The sequence below is a fragment of the Nicotiana tomentosiformis genome, chromosome 3 (genome assembly GCF_000390325.3).
Source record: "Nicotiana tomentosiformis chromosome 3, ASM39032v3, whole genome shotgun sequence".
NCBI lineage: Eukaryota > Viridiplantae > Streptophyta > Magnoliopsida > Solanales > Solanaceae > Nicotiana > Nicotiana tomentosiformis.
In genome coordinates this window covers 36,630,453-36,635,272 of record NC_090814.1, presented here as the reverse complement: position 1 = coordinate 36,635,272, position 4,820 = coordinate 36,630,453, and the positions used below count along the sequence as shown (strand labels likewise).

General features: G+C 36.0%; 1 pseudogene; it reads right to left on the bottom strand.

Moving 5' to 3' along the window:
- Positions 1–1,574: 1,574 nt before the first annotated feature.
- On the bottom strand, positions 1,575–3,511 carry LOC104090931 (3-ketoacyl-CoA synthase 4-like; annotated as a pseudogene).
- Between the last annotated feature and the right edge of the window lie 1,309 nt (positions 3,512–4,820).

Below are 4,820 nucleotides of genomic sequence, written 5' to 3'. Positions count from 1 at the left end.
GACTGGGTTGATAGCACGTGAGTTGTCTGTGCGGATCTGAGTTATGTTAGCACGTGAGTTGTCCACGCTGTGGTTATATATGGCACATGAGTTGTCCATGTAGCATGTGGATAAGGTTTCGTCCCCTAGAGTCACCTTCTTATGTTTCTTTCTTGATGGTGTACACGCGGTATGAGGAAAACTAGCCAGTGTGTATTTTGATTATTGTATTTCTTCTCTACTTGAAATTTCCTTGGATGTATGCATATTTTATTCGCATATATTCTCTATATACTTGATCAGGAATGTATACATTCCTTGTTTTGCATATCTTCTTTGTATCCTGGATTATTAACTGAAACAGAGCATGTTACATTATCTTTGTGCAGCGAGGAGGGTTTCTATGAAATGAGATTTATGACTTGATAATGTTATTGTTGTATACTTGTGAGATTTATGAACTGTACAGGTTATTAGCGAGTATCATTAATAATTATTGCCTCTATTACCTCGTCGAAATTAGTGATGATACTTGCTGAGTACATGAGGTTGCTTATACTCGTACTACACTTGCACATAATTGTACAGATCCAGGTGTTGGTCGGAGCTGTGAGTAGCTGCTTTGTTGCTGAGGATTTATAAAGAGATGAGGTAGAGTTGCATTTCGATCGTAGTCTTTGACGGCTCTTTACATTTATGTATTGTTGCTTTCATTCAGACAGTATTATACTTTGTATTCCCAACTTGTACTTCTGTTTTAGAGCTCCTGACTCTATATTACCAATTCTGGGGGATTGTTATGTATCGACACAATTATTTATGTTATTGGCTTTAGAGTTATAATGTTTTCGTTATTTCTCACTACTAAAAAATCAGGTTTTAGCGACGGACAAATTCTGTAGCTAAAAAGAAAAATCCGTCGCTAATCTCATTTAGCGACAGATTAGCAACATATTATCAAGAAATTATCTTAGCTACGAGCGTTTTAGCGACAGATTAGCGACGACGTTCGTAGCTAATTCCAGTTTTTTTGTAGTGTCTGTTATCTTGTTCCGCTTTTATCATGTTTGGCTTGCCTAGCAATTGTGTTAGGCGGCATTACGACAAGTTGGTGATAATGGGTCGTGACACGAGCAAACAATGACGACGACAATGTGATGCTGCCTTTTTCTAAACTCTTTAAAAGCTAGAAGAAGTGCTTCTATATATAAGTACAATAATCTTTCTTTTCCTTTCCAATGAAGGACAAAGTTCCTTTGTAAAAGAAATCTTCAAATATTTTATTTCCCTCCATTTTTCATTCATACCTCAACTAAAAATTCAACAAATACTTCATTTGGATGTTCATTTTTGTAAGAGGAAGAAACTCAATTTATAGGCTCAAAATTGTAAATCCGAAATATCCAAACCTATTAATCTAAAACCGAACTTAAAATATCCGATCAAATCCGAGCTTAACTGGATTGTAATTTCTTCAATTCGAAAACCCAAAATCCAAATCAAAATTTTCATATCATGTCCAAATGCCCGCACGCTCATCCCTATAATCAATTATGTTTCTTAAGTAGCCTTGTAATGTTAATTAGCTAAACCAATTCCCACACAAACAGTTAAATGTCACTATTGTACAAATTATATTACATGACAGAAAGTTGTACTACTACAACTATTCAGGAGAACAAAGAAAGCCAACAAAGAAGAAAAATAAGCTGGACATACCACAATCCTTTGAGAAAAATATAATTACACACAAACAGTATGGATCTCGGAAATCTAGCACTGCATATTCGGTAATCATGCTTACCGAGGAAACTGACTGCTGAAAATCCGTCCAACGCGTGAAAAAAGAACCAAATTGGACATCAGATATATGGTAGTCGCGGTTGATTTAAAATATCATAACAAACTTTTCTATCGTGTTGTATTTTCCAAGTGAAATTAGTAGTCTAATTCCACGGGGTATCGGTGGATGCAGTCTTCCCAAGGACTATTAGGAGATGGTTTCACATTGGTAAGTGCTTGCCACACTGCACTGTTACACTTGAATCCACTCCCAAATGCTATTTGCCAAATCCTGTGACCCCTTCTGATTCTTCCTTTTGCCTCAATATAAGCCAATTCATACCATATTGAACTGGATGAAGTGTTCCCAAACCGATGCAGAGTCATCCTAGAAGCCTCAACATGAACAGGAGAAAGTTGCAAATTCTTTTCTAACTCGTCAATCACAGCTCTTCCACCAGCATGTATGCAGAAATGTTCGAAAGCCAGCTTAAAATCTGGTATATATGGCTTGATTTTGGCGTGGAAAAGTTTTCTTGCCACAAGGGACATGAAGAAAAGCAATTGTTTACTAATTGGAAGTAAAGTGGACCCAATGTAGTGATGTTTGTCTTGAGGGCATTTCCAGTAATTGCCATCAAATCTTTTGATAAAGACACCCCTGTTTTCCCATTGTCATCTTGTTCTTGGTACACACATTTGAAGGCTGTATCATCAGCTCCTTTATGAGTCCTCACTACGTGTACAACCTTGTACTTTGCCCTCCTCTTGTCCCCTGCCTTGTTTGATAACAGAATAGCTGCTCCTCCAACACGAAACAAACAATTCGGAATCAACATGGCTTTCTTGTTCCCAAAATACCAGTTTTGTGTTATGTTCTCCATGCTGACAACAACAGCATATGTATTCCTATGAAATTGTAACATGTCTTTTGCAAGATCTATGGCAATAACTCCTGCACTGCATCCCATCCCACCAAGATTGAAGCTTTTAATGTTCCCTCTCAACTTGTACTTATTCACAATCATAGCAGAAAGTGAAGGAGTGGGATTGAACAGGCTGCAATTCACCACAAGAATTTCAATATCTTTTGGCTTGACATTTGTGTTGTTGAACAAATTGTCTAGTGCACCAAACATGACTTGCTCTGCTTCTTCACGTGCCGTTGCCATAGATGGTCTTGGTGGAACATCATGCAAAGCCTCAGGCAAGTAAGTTTCTTCTCCGAGACCTGACCTCTCCAAAATCTTTCTCTGGAATTCAAGTGATGATTCATCAAAATCACCAGTGAGTCTTGAATGTCCCATGAACTTACTGAATTTAAAACTTTAAGGTGTTCAGGAGGATGATAACAAGAATAATCCACAAGGCAAATGGGTCTAGGCCTTGTCATGATATAAACTATTGCTCCAAAAACAAAGAGTGCAGAGAAGATGATATGCAAGCAAGGTTCAACTTTAGGTGGAGATAAAGATTTTGCAAGTCTTGATAGTTCATTTGGGAGGCTTGAACAAAAGTGACAGATATTAGAGGGACCAAACAAAGACTCAGAAAGTGAGACATCAAATAATGGTATCCTAATTTCACATATTTGAGGTTGATGCTTTGTAGGAAATCAGGAAGAATACTTGTACTTTGTTTGATTTGAACATTATTAGCTGCGGATAGTGGCGGAGACGGGAAGTCTTTATTGCTCATGCTGGAAAAAGGGATTTTTATTCAGTAGCTTGAATCTTGAGAAAATTGGACTTCTACGGGAACTGGTGCAGGTTTTTCTGGGATAGTGCCTAGATATATATATATATATATATATATATATATATATATAATACTGCTGAGTGTAAGGGTGGTGAATAAATAAATCGTCGGGAAGAGGATGGATCTGGATTTATGAAATTAATCGACGTTGTGTCGGGTGTTTGGAAAGGTAGATGCAACTACAACAACGCCCAAAATATGGGAAAAAACAAGAGCCATGCCACGTAGATGGCGTTAAATAGGCGTTAAATTGGATATCACTGTGGCCGGTACGGTCCATGTTAAATTTCGAAATGGGAAAATTCCCACGGAAACCGCTATCCACTGTCACAGTGGGTGTTTGGACATAGGAAGTGTAAAATTCCAAAAAAAAAAAAGTGAAAAATATTTTCAACTGAAAATGGTATTTGAAAATTAGAGTTGTGTTTGAATATGAATTTAATTTTGGATTGTTTTTGAAATTTTGTGAGTGATATGAGTGAAAATTTCGAAAAATAGCTTTTTGGTATTTTTCAAATATTCGAAAAAATTCAAAATTCATATTCAAGTGAAAATTACAAATTTTATGGTCAAACGCTGATTTCGAAAAAAAGTAAAAATTTTCGAAAAAAAATAAAAATATTCTTATGTCCAAATGGGCTCTGAGTAACATATTTATTGTTCAATAACTCGCAAACCATGCAGGAAATATAAACTGTACTAGACAAGCTCAGTACGACGAGTTCTGACTGAAGAGACTGTTGGTGAGGAAAATGAATCCCAAGTCTCCCATGAAAGAAAGCTTCAACTCAATCAACCCTTGCGGGGTGTGCGTAGTACTTACCCATACTATTTTTTGAGGAAAAATAATTTCTCATGGACTCTCGCATAAAATGTACTTACAGATTTGGTCGAAGTGATTAGAAAAAATAATTCTTGTAACCAATGAAATGTTTGATTGGCTATATAAGAAAAAATAATTCACGTATAACTAGTGGAATATCAAACTGACAGTAATAGATAATACTTATCAAATTAGGCTGGAGTATACTTATCATTTATAAAAGATGGAATGTGACAATGATAAATATGTTTTTAAAGTAAACGACCCCCAAGTAACACTCTTTGTATGAGAAGAAATTTCAGCGTCACACTCTTTGTATGATTAATCGTCTCATAACTATTGATATATCATTATTTACTGTATATCAATCCATATATTATTATTCACCATGTGGGCAATGCATACATTATAATGCACATATAGCTAGTACGTGAATCAAACGATCTCTTATATATGCTAGTATATAAATATATATTCA